The sequence below is a fragment of the Gavialis gangeticus genome, unplaced genomic scaffold (genome assembly GCF_001723915.1).
Source record: "Gavialis gangeticus isolate Ggan-Ray unplaced genomic scaffold, GavGan_comp1, whole genome shotgun sequence".
Lineage (NCBI taxonomy): Eukaryota > Metazoa > Chordata > Crocodylia > Gavialidae > Gavialis > Gavialis gangeticus.
The window spans coordinates 16,473,140-16,493,034 of NW_017728994.1; the positions used below are offsets into that span (position 1 = coordinate 16,473,140).

The window sequence follows — 19,895 nt, forward strand, 5'->3', positions numbered from 1 at the left end:
AAGACCATTTCAGGCTGGACATAAGGAAGAATTTCTTTACTGTCCAAGCCCCCAAAGTCTGGAACAGCCTGCCGTTGGAGGTGGTTCAAGCACCTACATTGAATACCTTCAAGAGCAAATTGGATGCTTATCTTGCTGGGATCCTATGACTCCAGCTGACTTCCTGCCCTTTGGGTGGGGGGGCTGGACTCTATGATCTTCTGAGGTCCCTTCCAGCCCTAATGTCTATGAAATCTATGAAAAGCCTTGAAACCACGGCAAACTGACCAATTTCAGGCTGTGGAGTGCAGGACGAGCCATGGCAGGAGGAAACACCCATGTGGTTCATGTTGTGAGCCGCGCTTATTTCCGGTTGGAGCTGGCACAAGCAGATTATGTCATCGTAGAACACCACCCGGCCGGAATAAAAGCCAGCACTGGGAGAGACGTGGGGAGAGTGGTGGAGACGGTTGACAGAGAAAGTGCTCTCCATGCCGAGCGCAGGCAGCACCAGCATGCAACAGCAGATCAGTCTCCAGGGGAGCAAGAGATCCTCGACAGGGGAGAAGACCTGGAATGGCATTGAGGGACATCCCAAGCCTCATGCACTGGGGCAGTGAGAGAGGAAGGGCTCCTAACCTATCCCCTCAGCTTTTTTGTAGTGCCTGGATTCTTTTATTTTTTCCTTTTTTGTTTTTGTTCTTTTTTTTCTTTCAGCCAGAGACAGCACAGAAGGGCCCCAAGGAGGGGGCTGGAGCACGGGCAGTGCTCCAAGGACTGGAGCAGCCTCAGAATTATGGCAAACGGCCAGCTGGTCATTGAAGAAACACCAGGAGGTCAAGATAACCCAGTTGCCCCTAGAGTACAGTGACAGGGAAGAACCAATTGTAGTCCAGGTGGTGTGAAGAGCAGGGATTGACAAGACCAGAAGGCAAGCCACACAAAGACCAAAGGTGGCTTGTCCTGGAGGCTGGCACATGGAAGGGGTGTAGGAGAGGTGGAGCCCCACAAATATCTGTCAAGAGGAGTGGCCAACTTGGAAGAGTCCTCAACAGGGGAACCCACCAGTGAAGGTTCAATGAAAGTCATGGCAGGAGTGCTTTCCCCAGGGTGATTGAGGGCCCCTTGAGAGGTCACAGGAGCTCATGCAGCACTCAACACCAGGCGCACATGCCACGGCAGCATGTGAGCGTATGCTTGAGACCAGGCAGACACAATCTCCTTACAAAATTGCAGACTATTCAGGTTTACTGGCACACCACCACTATTTTTGACACTAAGAGCAGGTTCCAAGATAGACGGAAATATAATGCCATGAACAGGATGGCTTTTTCTATTTTGATATTGAAGAGTCTCCATAGGAGACTTTATGGGAATTATTTTTTAATGTCTTTTGTGCAAATGTGAAGATCCAACCTTAACTAACTTCATAAGCTTTTAGAATATATTCATGGTGCTTATGCTCCCTAAATAACTGCAGGGAAAGGTCCAGGTTATATGAATACCCTGTGCAAAACACTAAGAGAGGACTGCAGAAAAAACAGTGATGAGTGAGACCTCAGAAAATGTTAACAAGTTCAGATAAGCACTGAGAAGTTTAGCCAGTCTGAGAACTGAAATATTTCTTGGTTCTGACTACTATTAGCCATGCAGACAGCCCGGAAAAAGTTTATTATAGCAGTCAGAAGGAATCAGAACTCATGGCAGATGTGATATCTTTTATTATACCAACTAGATATTTATAAAATTTTTTTTTTTTGCAAATATCTAATTGGTCTAATAAAGGATATAACCTCTGCCATGAGTTCTGACTCCTTTTCCCTGTAGACCAATATCGTAACAACATGTATCCTCTCTTATAGCACCCAGTTTGCCTTGCATAAATGAAGTTTATTCTGGCAGAAAACTTTTGATGGTACTGCTTATACTACTTCCCTGAGTTTTCTGTTTGCATAACTTCACCAATACAAGGACTTTTGTTGGTGTAGAATGCCCTAAATAACCACATCCCTAATTAGAATTACTATTCCAGCAGAATGTTAAGTATAGAGATGGCTTTAGCCTTTTTTCCCCCCCATACTTCTTATCCCTGAGGTTTACTGACTCTGTCCCAGGCTTTGGAGAAATCACTGGATCCAGATTACAAGTGCTCTAGGAAAAGGATATATATCCCAAATTATAAAATTTGGCAAGGCAGAATGTAGTCTAGAGTGGGAGATACAGAGGCAAAAAGGAATGATGCAAAAATTAAGAAGTCCTGGGGATTGGGTGTGAGGTAAGCCATCATTCTCACATTGTTAAATTAAATCACTGAGGTCAAATCTAACATGAATTTAAAACTGTAGTAAATTCTTAAGATCCAAAACTTTTGAGTCACAGCCAGACTAGAGTTATCACCAAGTTTGGCTTCATAATACTGAAGAGCTACTGGAATGGATCATTGTTTTGGTATTCTCTTCTTCAGCTCTTTTTCTTATTTACATTATTGTCAAGACAGAATTTGTTCAATGATATTTTCTGAAGAAATGGAATTATTTTCAAGCTTTTAAGAGGGAAATTACCAACACTGGGGAATTAATAAAGCTAACAACAATGACAAAAAGAGTTGGAAATACCTCTTTCACAGAACTCTACGCTACAAGAACATGAGGAGCAGCTTAAATAAGGAAAGTCTCTAGAGGCTGATTATCTGAGTATCTTTGATCCATGCTGGTATGTCTAGATATTACAGCACATATAGAATACATCATGATCTTTGACCCATGCTCTAAATAGACACAGCAGGGTGAGTTAAGGACAGACTAGAAAGGTCTTAATCATCGATGAAATTTGTAGCTGAAACTTCTAGAGTGAGCCACTTAGATTTTCCCTAGGGTACTTAATTCATGTAAAACTGATTTCTAAACAGATTAAGCTCAGCTGTAGGCTCTCATTTTAGACAGAGACAGTGGGTAAACATACCTTAGTGACTTAGCAGCAAAGGTCTCTACTGGGATTTTAGAATTTTTGAAAATTTTATTCAGTACTATCGATAAAACCACACAAAATAGCATAATGACATAATTAGAAAGGTGCCTCATAATGATTCAACTGATAATGGAAATTCGGAGTTATCCCACAGCTAAAAGTACTAAGACCCTTTTAGATAAAGCTTTTGTACCATGTTGCAACCTCTTTACATTCTTTTTGAAGATCAGCAAGTACAAAGACATCTCAGTGTAATGCCAACTGATAAAAAATGAATATTACTTCCATGCTAAAGCACTGTCTTCCATATTTCAGGCTGTAAGACATTTTTACAGCTAGGTTACTATATACATGCAGGCAGGCAGAAGCTAAAACTGAGACAGTTATTGACAACTGCCATTGCACACTGAGCCCAAAGCTGTATGTAGACAGAACAGAGTTACAAAAGAACCTCTCTAGCTTTATTTAGGACTCCAGTTTAAAAAGAAAGTGTTTAACTCGCAGGGCATTATTCTACAATCTAACTCTGCCTCATTCAAATAAATTCTCTCACTTCAATCCGCTGTGGGTCACCCTGACACTTTTTGCAATTTGTATGTCCTTAAACTGATTAAATGGCTGACGAGCTGAATGCATATTTCAAGGAAAGTGCCTGTCACCCATTAGTTTGGATGATTTAGGCAAACCTTTGCAGTATTCAGAGGCAGTCAGTGTGGGTGTGTGCTCTCGACAAAGAGGGCATATATCACTGAGAACCAGGGAGCTGAGAGCAAACAAGGCAGGCCTGTGCAAAGATACGTGAGCTAGCTTCTGGTGGGGTACCAGAAGCAGCAGAGGCACTCTGCTGAGGCTAATAAACCCTGCTTTCACAGCTTGGGCTAAGCAACTGCACTATGTGATTATCCTGCTCCTGGTATCTGACCTAGCTCATCTAGAACCAGCTTAGATAACTCTGCATGGTACCTCACTGTGCCATGCAGATATACTCATTCTGGTATAGTACCAAATGTATTCATTTTAGGTGGGAATCCATCTTAAAACCAGTAATGATCAATATACGGTGCTAATTAATTCATTTGGGCTTTACTCTAAATAGTCACCATTGCCAAAATTGATACATAATGATTTCTGTCACATGCGCAAATCCACAGGACTATACTTCTTGTTAGAAATACTGAGCAGTTATTGAAATGGTTCAAATACTGTAGGCATCTAAAAATAATATGTTTCAAACTATCACTAAAACACTTTTTAAAGGGAAAAGGATTCACTAAAATATGAAAAATGAGACAACAAGTATTGGGTTTTTTTAAGACATGATTTTCCATAAGTTTACTTTATTCTATGAAGAATCCAGTAGAGAATCAGGGCCAGGAAACTTGGTACTGGAGTCAGCTATTTGAAGTTCTTTACCTAATTATACAAGACATATAGCAAGGGTCTCCTGGCACTGGTGCACACACTCACCATCATGGATTAACCACATTTGGTCACACACATGCTGTCATACCATTGTGTCTTGACCATAGTCTCATGTGATCTTGTCTACATGACAGAGTACTGTGCAGTTTCAACACTCCCTCATACCCTCGATCTCTAAAGTAAAGCTGGCACTGATAGTGCCAATTAGTGCCACCTGTGATGGTGGTTCTTATGATGCTATCGGAAAGTGGACTGACTCCATAAGATCATTACTAAAAACATCAAAGAATAGCCATCAAATGCTATAAATAACTCATCCAAGATATAATTCAGCAAGTGAAACAGAGACAAAAGGTTCCACACAACAGTAGATGGGATAAGGGTCTACCGTAGCAAATTATGTGAAAAGGCATAGTCTAATTATGGAGGGGAGAGAAGGGAAAAGATGTCAAAAAATCCTGATGACTGTCTCAAAGAAAAAAGAAATTCTGATAAAATCATTCTATTACATATATCAAGCAACTTAAAATCATTTAAACCCACAAGTTTAGGGTTTTACCTTCCAAGCCAACTGTACCAGGGTGGAAAGGTAAATAGGACAGAGCCACTATTCTCTTTTACCTGAGCTGTTTTCCTGTCTTCTTTGCAATAAATGCAACTGTACAAGCACAGCAAACATTTCTTGTAATCCAGCAATATAAACTATAGGACTTTACTTTCCAGAAACCTGAGAAACCACAGAGGCCACTACACCCCTTTCATATCCAAGAATTAACTCTAATTTACGTCTAACATACCCAAAATGTCACAGACAATTTTGTTTAAATTCAAAATCATAGAGGGCCCGTGTCTTGTGACAAAAATGCAACTTTACCTGTCAACAAATCGCTTGAGATAGTTATATTGATGGTCACTGGCTATTTTGGAATATTTTGGAATGCGGTGTGGTACCTGCATCAGCTAGCAGTAGCTGATGAGCTCAGTCACTTGTTCTTGGACTGGCAAGCATTGTGAATACCTTCTTGTCCATGTATTTAGCCTCTTGGGGTAGAAAAGGGATAGTCAATTCACAATGTTTCTGGTGATTTATATGCATAATTCAATGTTTCTAGTGATTTATATGCATAATTTACCCGTTTTCTATCACACTAAACATACAGTAGTGGCTTTCAACTTCTTTGGACTTGAGACACTAACTTCTGCGAATTGAGTAGCACTCAATTAAAAAAACTAATTTATATATTATAGTGCTTACCTCCTTGCAGAACAGCTGGGCAGTGTGCATAAGGGATTGTCCAGGCAGCAGGCAGTCTGAGCCTGCACTTATCTGCTCATTTCCTCTCATCTTGGGAGGATCCTTTCAAAGGATCTGGCAACACCCATGGTGCCCAGGGACCCTGGTTGAGAATCACTGCTATACGGAGGATTGTTGTACAGCAGATTTGGAAACTTGTCACTAGAAATCCACAGGAGAAAGAAGCTATCTGTTCTATTTGTAGGGTCCAACTTTTGCATTCAATATTGAGTTTGACTGGTCGTGGAGACTCCCAAATATGACTTGGAAGGCTTCCAAAGATGACATAGGAGCAATTTCCAATATGGAAAGATGGGAATTCTTCCATTTGTTCTCTATACTTAAAGGTCCTTTTACTCTAGCCTTTACCCCCATTTATTTCACCTTCAGACAGCTTCTAGCTGTCCTTTTACTAGCTCCTAAAGGCAGTTTGAATGTAGGGACCATATTTTATTTTTTACTGTTTATGTCGTACAATGTCCACTGCACCATATGAGAACAATACAAAGTAAAACTTCTCTACAATACAAAGTCTATCACTTACAAACGCACGGGTTGCAGTACATTTCCCTCCATCAATTATACATATGGGCTCAGATGAAACGTATTTTCAAACAGCAGCACTTGGTTAGCTTTCCTCTCCTCCTCTGCTGAGAGACATTTTCCTGGTGTTGGTGAACTGAGTCAGCACAGCACAGTTCCTTCAGAAGTCAAAGCCAGATTAATCTTTAACTAATCAGAACAATGTTAACAAAATCTAATAATTTGAGACAAATAGTTTCAGATGGACAACTACACTGTAGCTAGGGAAGATGGTTAAATAAATAGGGCTCTGGGCTTGACATAGGCTCAAATGAAGTGATTTTTCCAGACATCTCCTATATGACTCTGGCCAAGTCATTTCACCTATACCTCAAGCTTTCCATCTGGGAATAACAGTTCTTACCTCACAGAAGTATTGTGAACATCAAATCTGTTTATGACAGAGACACTCAGAACAGAGATGAAGGCTGCAAAAATACTTTAGTACTTTGTTCCTGAAAGCTTGTCTAGAATCTCTCCCAATTATGCAAGTAGGTCCAATAAAAGATATCACTCCAAAAATTCTTGATTATTTTCAGCATTTCAAGTGTTACCATTGAGCCCCCAGCTATTAAGAGACAGAAAATGCACACTTTGCAGTAGAGATGTTTTACCAACTGGAAAGCAGAGGTCTTCACCTCTAGTTCTCTATTTCACAACATTCCTGTTCAGCAGTGACTTACAGTTGTTAAACCAGCTGTCCTGCAGCTTGCATGGAACGGTCTGATAGACTCGCTCCAGTGCTTAGCGGGAAAGCGTTCACCTAACTAGGAAGTGGTGGTTTTCACAGCCAGCCTCAGCAGGGAAGCAAAGACTGAACTGGTACAGAGTAAATGACCCTTTATCTGTAAATGTATTCCCTTCAGCTCAGGGTAAGGCACAGTGGGGGTGCAAGGGGAGGAAATGTGCACTGTTACTATCCTTGCTATACTTGCTCTGCAGATAAGCAGATGACATCAGTTTCTAGAGCTGTCAGTTCAGCACCCTCAGCAAGCAGTAAATTGACTTAAAAAACCCACACAAAGCAAGAGTGACATTCCATTCTAACTCATGTCATCATGTGGTATACAATGACTGACAAATGCACACACTGGAGTGTGGTTATTGCTTACTTTAGGGGATGTGCTCCCAATGAAATACTTACAGACCCTCCATTATTGTTAATGGAAGCTCTATAGGTGCAACAAGAAAGGGAGAGAATTCAAAAAATACTACCAGAACTGAGACAAGGAAAGACAGCACCATATATTTTTCTTCTCTATGCAAAGGTTCTTGTAGATTTTTAAATAAGAAAAGGAAAAACAAAGAAAAACAAAACAAAATTGAACCTTAACCAAGTCAAATGTATATTCAAGTGGAGATAAGAAACCTTTTAAAGCTCATAGGATTACAAGTCCCTTTGACAGGTCTGATTATTTTAAAGGTCTAATTCCATTACAGTAGCTGGCAGCCTATAAGAGCATATTTTACTAAGTCTAGGTCACAAGGTCATGAGTAATCTTGACAAAAAACACTAAAGGTTAAGTAGATGCAAAACTATGAAAAATTTCAAGCTGTATAGTGCCAACAACATGAACTAGAAAACATGTCGCTGCTTAAGAGGAAAACAAATGACAAGTCTATTCATCTTTCAATGTTTTAATTTGCAATAACTTCTAGAACAAGTAGATGTTAGCAATGGCTCTGGGTGCATGCTCAGCTTATACAACATAGGACTTGTTTATACCCAGGTGAATACTTCCTTCATTACTCAGCAGTTCCCTAAGCTCTCTATATTACTTGCACTGTATAAATTATAAATCTGTATTTATTTTTTTACAAGACACAATGACACTTTTGTACAGTAGAATCCATCAGACCTCTTCAACCTACTCTAAGGAATGGGCTCATACAAACAACAGTAGTGTTGCACAAGAAAAAGGATGTCAGGCTTTAAAGTACACCTGATTTTTCTTGTACTTGCATAATACACATACAAATTATAACACAAGTGTGATTTTGGTTATTGGTGGTGGTCAAAGAAAATGGTAATGTGTAATACCATAAGAGAGAGGTTCCTATTCTAATTGGTAGACATAAAAACGAACATTTTAAATCCTAGATGGGTTCAGGGCTAGGAAAATATCTTACACATTCTCCTGTTCCAAAAATTACCTGACATTTAAACAGAGCAAACTTCAGGATGTTCATAGAGTGCAATAGTTTCTTCTTTCTTTACATAGTGGAGATAATATTCACAAAGACTCCCCTGGAACAAAATAAAGGCTTCTTTTGATTGACACCTATCTGGATAATAACTCATCTCCACCATAAACAATTAAATTAATAGCTGCTCAAATATGTATGTGGGGGGAGTGTGGGTTAGAGGGGGAAGGTACTGCCCAAACCTAACCCACAAATAGCTTGCTAATTTGTCAGTCAGCCAAAGTAAACAGAAGGGCAGGCTATAGATTTAGTTAAATGCCTCAAGAACAGACATCAAATAAATCAGTTAGTCCTATCTAACAGGGCAAATTACAGTTGTTTAACAAGAAGGATGATTTTCTTTACTTAAAGAAATGTAAAACTCTAGAACTCTTGGTTCAGAGACGATACCTTTTATTAGACCAAGTAAGAAATCACAAAAAAAAAATTTTCTGCAAGCTTTCTGTACCCAGAGGAACAGACTTCCATCTTCAGCTTCCTCTGCACAAAAATGAAGATTATTTTCTACACACGGGGACTTTTTACCATCTTAAATTTTCCCTGAGCTTGAGGAGGGGTGTGTGCACCTGAAAATTTGCAGAAAAAGATAATTGGTTTGTGATTTCTTAGTTGGTTTAATAAAAGGTATCATCTCTGAACCAAGAGTTCTAGTGGTTTGCATTTCTTTTTGTCTCAGACCACAATGGCTATCAAATATATCCCCTTTCTTTCCTTAAAGTTTTTTCCTTACACAAAGTCTGTTAAGTGTTGTTTGTGTCATTTTAAAGTCCATACTAATCAGCAAGAACAGTTAGTTGATTTGTGTAAAGGATGGGGGCTTATATTTTCTGAGGAACACATTTTTATATAGAAAGCAGTCTCTCTTTGGGGTTTTTCAATATTTAACTCCTATTTCCAGCAATTCCTTGATCCTGACTCACAAGTTAAAAGGTGTGGCTTCCTACTGTGATTCTCAGTGCAATATGCATGATCCAAAAGTACAGGTTAAATAAGTAATACATTGAAAATCTCTGAATACTGAAAGCCTGAATCTGTCTTGGCAGCTAATGAAAATTATCTCTGATTATTTTGTATTGTAGGGGAAGGGAAGGAAAAGTCCCCTAGATTTCAGGGAAGCAATAAAGACAACAGTTGTCTATGACTATAAACTAGTGGTCCTCAACTGGAGCTCACAAGAGACTTCCAGGGGTGCTGCTATACAGAGGCCAGTCGGAATTACCCTACATGCCTCATGCACAGGCAAATTGAGAAGGGCTGCAGCATGAGCTTGGGTTCCTGCCTCCATTAGGGTTACCTGACAAACCTAAAACAGGCAGGAGCACCTGGTTCTGCTGCAGCTCTTCCCAGTCTGACACTGCACAGTGTCTCCCGGAAAGAGGTGTGCAGAACAGGTGGAACCTCGGTTTCTGGGAGAAGCACAAAAGTGGGCAGTGACACACCTACCTGCTTTAGACTTACAAGAGAACTCTAACGCAGGCAAAAGCATACTCTTTGCCACAGCCCTTCCCTGGTCAAGCTCTGCATGAAGTGCATGGTGGCAACATCCTGGTTGAAAACCACTGAGAAGCTGAGGCAAATACAACAATGATTCTCAACCTACGTGATGCCAAATTATATAAGAAAAAGTTTTGGAGGGGTTTCCAGATTCTAACAGGGTTGAGAGTCACTGCTGTAAACTTTAAGGAGTTTGTACAGGAGTGGGGAGAGTAGAAACAATAGGTGAAAAACCTTCAGTGCTCTATGCTACATTGTATCTGGTCATTACATGCAAGGGCAGGGTTTGAATTATGTTGGAGCTCAGGAGGGCTGAGCCCCCCCAAAAGAGACAAGAGCCCTTCCATAAGATTTACAAATCATGACCAGGGTGGGGCACCGATTTTATTAGGGCATTGTGATTGGCAGCCCAATTTTTTTTTTGCAGACCACCTTCCCCCCCCAAGAGTCGAAGTGTACTTCAAACCCTGGGCAAGGGTTAACTCTTAGCTAAGAAACTGCTGCAAAAATCAGTACCCAACTCTCTGCTTCTTTTGTCATTCATCTACCTCCATGGAACATTGTCCCACAAGACCACAAACTCAATGCTCTGCCTTCAGATGTAGATATATGCTACATCTTTTGCAGTGTCCGTAATAAGTCCTTTTCTAAGATATGATCAACAGAAGGTCTGCACATATAACAAATGAAAAATTGGGACCAATGTAAATGCATTTTGTGCAGCTGTAATATCATTTACTGTCTGGAGGCTCTTTGGCAAAAAAACACAAGCTGCTCTTTGTGGTACTGAGGAGCTAAATTACATGTGCAATGGCTGTCTTAACTCTGAACATCCTGGCTTTAGTGGATTTGAAGTTGGACACATACTAAGACAATATGATCACTAACAGTCTGGGTTCATTTTGTTATGGAGAGCAAGAAGTGTGTTAACAAGAAGTCTAATGAAGGTCAAAAAACCACTTGCAAGTCAATGTCAGAACTGTGGCCTTGGGGAATTTAAAAATCATACAACCTGGCATATATTGACAATCTTGCGAAGAAAAGTCCTATAGAAATGCAAAGGTAAAATTATTATCATTACTCACAATGAATTACAGTGGAACTTAAAAGAACCCACATTCTTTTATTGGGCCTTCGTATTACAAGGATCTATAGATAAGACAGCAGATAGAAAGTCTAACTGGATATTCAAAAAGCAAGTAGGCAGGTATCCATTCATTTTAAAATAAAAGTTTATCCAAAAATGTAACTAAAGCATGGCCACCTGCATTTCTTTGCTTCATGAAGTTTACAAAGAACTGGAAACAAATCATGAACATCTTGCAGCAGAAGGTTTCAGAAGGTCAGTGATTTCGGAGACTAAGACCATGATAGTTTATAAGTAAGGATCTGAGTTTTCATGCACAACACAATGCAATTTTTTCTATAACAGAATATATTCCTAGCATTCATTAATTACTCTACGTGAAGTCATTCGAAGGCTTTTTAGGCAAATCACCCAATCACCAACAAAGACATTTCCTCAAAGATAACCCTTGGGTTTCTTTACTGTTGAGAACACCATATGATCACACATAGAAGAAAGGTAAAGTAATAGCAACAAAGGACCAAGGTCATTTTTACAGTGGAAAACATGTGATTTTATTAGATTTAAGACAAAAGGAATTTTCCTGCATTCAGGACCGAAGATGTGACAGTGAAGTACACTGAAACTAAAGCATAGTACAGTGGTTCTCAATATTTTTAGACTCAAGGCACCCCAAAGAGATTTGAGGTACCCCTCAGAAAATGTCAACTCTTACTTTTTGCTTGTTTTTGACTATCGAAAAATAATAAAGCAGTTCTTCTATTGCAAAGAACTCAGTCAAACTACAACAGTGAAGAATGTTTTTAACATTATAGATTCCTATTTGAAATTTCTGGGTTATCTTGTGAATCAAGTTTAGTACATAACAATGCTAATATTGCATGGCACCCAATGGCATAATTGGAAGGATCTCAAGGCAGCCCAGAGTGCCATGGCACCCTAGTTGGGAATCACTGGCATACTATATCAGAACAAACAGACAAAATAAATCCAGACATCAACAGAGTTAGTAAAGGTATAATCACAGATATTAAAGGGCATGGAGTCCACGACGTAACCCCATAGCACACCTGTTTGAACAGGAAGAGGATCAGAGATAAAACTATTGACAGCAACAAAATGAGAATGTTGAAAAATATAAGTAAACCACGTTAACAGAACCTGGGAGACCTGCAAGTTGCTCAAGGCAGTCAAATAACATTCTGTGATCAATAGAATCAAATGCTGCTGACAGATCAAGCAGGATCAAGACTACATAAGCCACTGGAGTCTTCATGAATAAGTAAATCATGAAAGACTCTACTGAAAGTCTTGGTATCATGGTAAGGCTTGAAACTGAAATTCCTGAATAGCTGAACAGACTTGCAAGATAATACAGGGAGTATAACTGCAACACAAACACCTCTCCTACGACTGTGGCCAAAACACTAATAATTCATTGATACTGTTTCTTAATAGCTCACTTCTTCCTTTCCTACTGATACCTAATAAAAAAATAAGACAACTTCTGAAACTTGCCTAAATGTAGTGGATTATTAAAACAAACAAGAGGACAGTCAAGCTCACTAATAATGCTAAATTATATGTGGAAGGGCAGCTGTAGGTTCTGACTTAAGCTCAGGCTTTGGAGAAAAAATAAAAAGGTTAACATTAGGAATAAAAATAAGACATTAGAAGTTGGTTATTTAAAAATGCTGAGCAATGTCCTATTTCTGCTCGCATTTAAGTCAAATTCTTCTTGATTTCAACTGGCGTCTAGATAGGTCAGAGAGCAATGCTTTTGAAAATGTCATTTAAAAAAAGTTACACCTTGAATATGTGAGAGAAGGAAAGCCTTCTTCATTAAATATCATCATTAAATCAAATTACAAGGAGCTTATATTTGCCAAGACCTGCATGATTTTGTTCACTTCCAGAATGTAGAGTCATCTGTTGCCAGAGAGAAGTGTATTACCTCTGAGACAGAAGAGTTGAGGTACAGTCTCACAGATACTGTGAAAAATTAAGATTTTTTTGTAAAGTTCCAAGTTTTGATTTCTCAGAACTTTTATAGGAGCCATAATTGGGTTACAAAAGTGAACAAAAATTAGGGGTCTTAACATGTAATGGAACTGTTTGTTCATTTTAATTAGCACACATCTAATTAACTACCTGTAATAATGTCTTTATCATATTGGATGAAGCTGTAACGGGGGGAACGGACTAATTTTCAACAGAAGGAGACCCTACCAGACTAGGTGTCAGGAATAGTATTGCTCTGAAGGGATTGTAAAGTACTGGGGAGATGCATTAAGTTTTTAAGTAAGTTTAATGGAAACATTCTACATTAGCGAAGTAATTAGTGCTCTAAGGTCATTCATTTTTAAGCTCTACATTTTCAGGGTTTGTCTTGACATTAAGGCAGGAATTCTTAAGGGTACATCTAATTAAGAATAAAACAATGGTATACATGTTCTTTTTGGACCTGTCTCTTCTCTGAGCCCTGAATGAATGATCCTAGGTGTGTGCCAGACTGGCTGGCTGCTTTCACATTGATGATGAATGATACACACTCTTCACCATGACTTAACAGCAATTACTGCTTTATTTTATTGTGCATTTGTGTACCTCTGATCATTCTTGAACACTTACACTTCATTTCAAGGCCTCAAACATCTTTTAACATTACATGGATTTCCTGGCTCAAGGGCCTGTTCTGCCATTTCAAATATTTTTGATATTGTGCCAAATGTTTTCAGGGATTTATCTATCCTGGCAGCCCTTGTTACACTAACCAATCCTTTTACAGAGTGACCCCCAGAAAGTTTTATACGTGAGACCTGCATAAGGAGGAGCTTGGTCTGGCAATGTGAACAGATGAGGCAGTTGATATTCATTCACCTCCTGCACCTACTGTCAAGCAAACAACTTGACATGACCACCTTTACTGGAATCTAGATATGTAATCTATGAGACCTATAGATGTTATTTCTCTGAAGAATTCTCTGCAATTTTATCAGCATTTTGCACAATTGTGGTAAACAAGATTTCCACAAACTGTGGTGGAAAACAAGATCAGGATTTCCAGTGGTCTCTTCTTTAGGTTTTTGCACATGCTAATTGTGGGTGGCCTCTTTATCATATTGTTGTGCTATTCACATCAAAGCCCTTCTGTCATGGAGTTCTCTACACTGGAGTACTGGACAAGGGATTTCTAACCCTCTGGGCCCTGTCCCTTAGTGTGGTCTCTCTCTAGGATGTTTATTAATAATAAAATAATCCTCCCATACTAGAAAAGGCAAGTAAAAGCATTACCTCAGTGTAGCCCTCTCCAAACCTTGTTTCTTTTTCAGCATTTACGAGAAGGGATATCCTTGCGTTTGGTTACTTTATCTCAGTGATTCTCAACCAAGGTGCTGGGGCATGCTGGGCTACTCTGAAATCCTGTTAAGGGTCCTGCAGGGGGCTGTGTAATGTTAGATGTGCCAACACCTAAACATGATTCACAAGATAAACCCAGAGATTTCAAATCCCGTATGTATAGGAATACATACTGTCCAGAACATTCTGACCTCTTGCAAGCTTTCTGAGTTATCTGCAATAGAAAAACTGCTCTATGATTTTTCCATAGTCAAGACAATTAAAAGGTGAAAGCTGACATTTTCTGAGGGGTGCCTTGAGTCTAAAAAAGGTTGAGAACCACTGTTTAAGTTCCTCTCTGTCCAAGCTGACCTTATTTACTCCTTTCCAAGCTCACCCAGAAACCAGAGTGGGAGATAGTGCCACTAACTCTGGCAGGTTTGGGGTGAGGGGAGCTTTGGAGTTTTTGTTTTTAATGTGATTTTTTGTCTCATTCTTGAAAGGCTTTGGAAGAAAGGAGCTTGAGCAGGCTCCTGGGGGAAAAGGATTTGGAGGAGACAAGTAGGAAGTTCATTGTGGCTATGCTTTCAGCACTCCTAAATACGTGCACACTGCAATATTATGTATTGTATAGAGATATACGATCTAGCCTGAGATACACAAAGAAGTCTAGCACAGTAGCATCAAGATGCTGAAGGCCATGGACAGATAGTCATTTGTGGCACTACAAGTCCCTCAGTACTCTGTTGTGCTATAAAAATGGCCACAAACTCCTGGAAGACTGTTTCAGGTTGAACAGTAGGAAAAACTTCTTCACAGTTAGAGTGGCCAGACTGTGGAATAAGCTTCCTCCAGTGGTGGTGCAATCACCTACCCTAGAAATCTTCAAGAGGAGGCTGGACGGTCACCTTGCTGGGGTCACATGAGTTGTCTTTCCTGCCTAGTGCAGGGGGGTTGGACCCAATGATCTTGTGAGGTCCCTTTCAGCCCTTACAATCTATGAAAAAACAGAGCGTTACGAGGGGCATATGCATGTTCACGACACCCTAGCTGGGCCACTACAAAGTCACCACAATGACGTGCTCTCCCCCAAGAGGGTGATAGGGGGCTGCTCCTTTGCTTCCTCCACTCTCCAGGGGAGCCTGTCCATGAGCTCAATTGCTGACAGCTCATCCTCTTCTCCCCTGGAGAAGGGGCTACTGGGCAGCCTGGTTGTCTTCCATGGAGGGCTGTGAGGAGAGATGCTGCTGCCCTGGAAAGCAGGGCAGAGGTGTGATATCTGATGGCTTGCTTTCTCTGCTACCTGGAAGCAGCAGCAGCAGCAGCAGCAGCAGTCATTTGTGACACTGCTGCCACTGTAGAAACAACACCAGTCCTACCACTCCACTAGTGGTCTTGCTACCATCATGGGCAGATCTGTTGCTCCCCCCAGACAGCTGGCCATAGGGACCAGAGCTTTAGCTCCCAGTTCTGGCTGGGTTGCAGCTCTGCTCCCAGTGGGCTGTCAAGATGTCAGCCACTCTCTCTCCTTCCTACCTTGGAAGGGGAGAAGGGAGAGCAGGGCACTGTGGGGTACTGAGAGAGCGAGAGACCTCCTGTAGCACTACATGTAACTGAACAGATGTTACATGCAGTGCTACAGACAAGTTCCTTTTTCAAACAAGTACTTCTGGAGCACTTGCACCCTTTTGTGGCACTACAGGGGTTGTGCACACCTGTCCCCTGAATGTTTGTAGTGCTACGATGACAACATCTGTCCAGGTCTAAGTTACTCTGCTTCTGAGCCCACATCAAATTCCATGGTATCATAGCTAGATTGCTTCCAATATCAAGTCTATCCTCTTTAGAGCTAACATGGGAAATTATACATTACACTGAAGTTTGAAGGGTAGATGCATCCATAAATCAGTGCTGAGAAGAGACCTCTTTCTTTTAGTCTTTTCATGAAATTAAGAGACTGTTCTAGTGCATTCCCTGTAAGCTGCAAATTGTTTCACAGAAGACTATAGTAGTGGCTTTCTTTAAATTTCTTCCCCAAAATATACTAACTTACCCTGTTTACAGGAAGAGTAGCAAAGGCAGGAATTACACGGCACAACCTCTTTTTAAATTGTGGGAACACTGGAAGTTGGAAATGTCTTTGCTGGATATCAGTGGACAACCAAAATGTGCTTTGTTAGTTGTCATTCCTAGAGCAACAAACAGGAAAAGTAGATTTGCCTCTTGTCTTCATATTTATTCATCTTTTATTTGGATTCATCATGTGAAAAATTTCACAAATATAAGAGCAGCACTTTCCTGCTAGTTGTATTCCTTTAGGATTTCTTTTTGTTCAATAATATCCCTTCTGCAGGTCACCTGGTTAAGAGAAGGCATGACTACTGCAGCAAAATATTCCTGAGATGTGAAAACCGCGATGACAACTGATGTTAACATGCAGACCTACGTGCCATCAGTTTAGCTTGTTACAGAAAGCACAGCAATAGCTTTGTATGCATATTTTTATTCCTGGTTAAACATTAGTGATTGTCTTTTTGGATTGGCTTCCACAATTCTGTTAATCTAATTGTTATGTTAAACTCTGTCACACAAAAAGGCCCTTTTTGCCAGATCTCTCTTTAAATTATCTCACTATAATTAAAACCACACCAGCTACTACACTGACAAATTGCTTATCAATCCTCACCCTAAAATGTACTCTTTACACTATCTCATTGTTGCTTTCACGTGCTGAGATGTCTGCCTGTATCCAGCTGTTGTCCCTATTTTACATATGCAAGATCTTGTTACTCTGTGTTTGTACAGCACCTAGCATAATGACATCTCATCCATGAGAAGCACCCCTTAATGTTACTGCAATACCAGTAAGTGTGTTTCACTAAAGAATAAAATATGTGACATTTATATTCAGACATTCAGATTCTGAAATGTGGAAATTCTGTGTCTGTACCCATTCTGCAACAGAGCTGTGCAAGATCAAAGACTATGAGCCTTTATTTCAGGTCTCTCTTGATTGGCATTTTCAATTCCTACCATAAAATTAGTCCTTGCTCACTGAGATTATCCCATTTCTAAGAGAGACATTATCATTGCAATTATGTTTCCCCAAGAGTTTATTTCAGGAGCTTCTTCAAAAAGGGGGGAAAAAATACCAAAATTATTTTTAAATATAGCTGCAAGCAATTTTTCACCTCAATTTCAAAGCCTTGCATTGTGTGTAGCATTCTTTTGTTGATGACTTGGAGTCAGATTAAAACAGCTACTATTTTGTTCTTTCTCTAAGAAAACTGAGGTGAAATATAATAATCACTGCCATTTAATTTCAGCCAAATAAACTTTGCTCCAGGTATCATTTTGATACACAGAACAGAAAGAGGAACAGAAAGAGGAACACAAACAAGGGGTTACAAAGTAACATAATGGAAGGTAGGAGGGGAAGTTACATTTCTGTTCAATTACGATACTACATCTACTTTTTCTACATACATTACAAATCCAAGACTAAATCAACAGATGAGACAAATCTGTAATGGTACCTATCCATATCTCTCATAAGGTCCAAATCCATAGATGATCAAACAAACCTTATTAAGACATCTGTAACAGATGAATCCAAAATAAAAGATTGGATAACTATGAATAATAGTCTTTGGACCTTGATTTAAGTTTAAATATTGCCACTTTCCAGATGGCATATAACCCAGATACAAATTAACTTCTAATCTTGGCCCAACTATAAGATTAACCTGAACAAAACATCAGTTCTTAAAAGAAACTGGCTACTTTGTAGCTTCTTCCTACACAGAGAAAAGAAAACACATTTCTACTTATTCTTTTTCAAAACAAAAAATCTTAGTTTCAAAAGACAAATCCATGGGGTGCGTGTTCAATGCAATGACCTTCTCTACAGTTGTATCACCTTGGCATGAGGCAGGATATAAACTGTCTCCACTAATTAGCTAAAACTGCTCAGTTCAATTAAAGCCATTCAAGATTGAGGGTCTGATCCCAAGTCTTTAGAAACCAATGCATTTTGGATCAGTACCTCAGTTCAACTGTGTGACCAAGCATGATTGAAGTCAATGGATGCTTTGCAAGCGACTTCAGTGGACACAGATTCATGCGCTAGCAGAAAGTTATATAAAGCATATTTAACTTTCTTATATGAATCTGCCAATCAGGAGAGTGGCTTTACATTACCTCCCTATCTTCTAATAAATAGCTGGAAGCAGATCATGTTTGCACCTCTGTTGTTAATGTGTTTTAGGTACCCATTTAGAGTTGCAAACTTTGACATAGCTGCATTCTAGCCACACCTGTGCTGCACTGAATTTCTGTTCAGAGTTAATGTAGGGTGATTTATTTCACTATAACCAAAATTTGCTATGGTTTGTGTAAGTAAAAAATTAACAAAACAAGCAAACAGATAAAAAGAAAAAAATCATTGCAGAATCATTTAGTAGGACTAAATGCTTCATACCTTCATCACAACTAGTTTAAACTTTCCAAATACTCTTTAAATATATACAATTTAAACAACATATATTACATACATTTTAAAAATAGCTAGATACTCGCACACAGTTTCTAATAAGGATCACATTTACTCTGGGGGGAAAGGAACACCTGCCAACTTTAGTACCTGAGATTGCTATTGATACCAGTATGTCTTTGCCAGCTTCCTTGAAACCACTTGCCAGGATGCATGTTAGCTGAGTTATGTATTCAAGATCTTTATAAAGACAGCAGAAATGAAATGGTGGCAGCACTACAGTAGTTGCTGCTTCCACATCAGCTTTTGGAATATGTAAGAATTTGATAGTACAGACAGTTTAAAGTTCAAGAAAATGCCACTGATAACTGATATTACATTCTGTTTTAAGACTGCAGGTAAGAAGAAACAAAAGTCTCGTAACACATCTGCTTACAAGTCAACATTTCACCCTCTTATATAAATATGTTCTAGTAATCAATCAAATTAGCCAGACCAAATGTCCTCCTCCTTCCCAAAATCTCTTAAGGGGCAAGCACAATGAACAGTAACTGTATGCAAATATGTCCCAGTTTCCTAGTGAAGTCTGCCTTTCATCCTCTTGTGCTGCCTTTTCTTTCTGACAACATGCAGCACTGCTTTACCCACAATGCACTTTTGCTCTCGTTCTGTCACACACACACACACACACACACACACACACACACACAGAGTCTCGAAAGACTGGAGCAAACGCACGCACACACATGCACACACACATGTAGACACACACACGCTCCTTCCCCCCAAAGAAACCAACTTACCCACAAGTTACATTTCATTCAAAAACTAGTCCTCCTTTGCTCCCCCTCCTCTGTTTTTTCTGTCTCTCTTCTGTTGCAGAAAAAGGCCACATATGTCTGAAAACACTTCTAGGCAGAAACCATCTAGTGCAGAACAAAGACAGCCAGGGTTGCCTTAATCTCAGCACAAGCCAGCCAGTAGCTATTTTCAAGCCTGTTCTCTCTCTCTCTCTCTCTCTCTCTCTCTCTCTC

General features: G+C 39.7%; 1 protein-coding gene across 15 annotated transcripts in view; it reads right to left on the minus strand.

The window, feature by feature from the left end:
* ZMIZ1 (zinc finger MIZ-type containing 1) overlaps nucleotides 1–19,895 on the minus strand; it is a 607,902-nt gene that overhangs the window by 120,017 nt on the left and 467,990 nt on the right. The window contains exons 1-2 of one of the 15 annotated variants that reach the window (XM_019502351.1): nucleotides 19,665–19,875; nucleotides 19,012–19,101 (exon numbers count right to left, since the gene is read on the minus strand). The exons of 12 other annotated variants lie outside the window; for them this stretch is intronic. The gene's annotated coding sequence lies outside the window, so the exon portion shown is untranslated. Of the gene's footprint in view, nucleotides 1–19,011; nucleotides 19,102–19,664; nucleotides 19,876–19,895 lie in introns of those variants that run through there. 2 more of the 15 variants (XM_019502353.1, XM_019502350.1) reach the window with 2 other exon arrangements.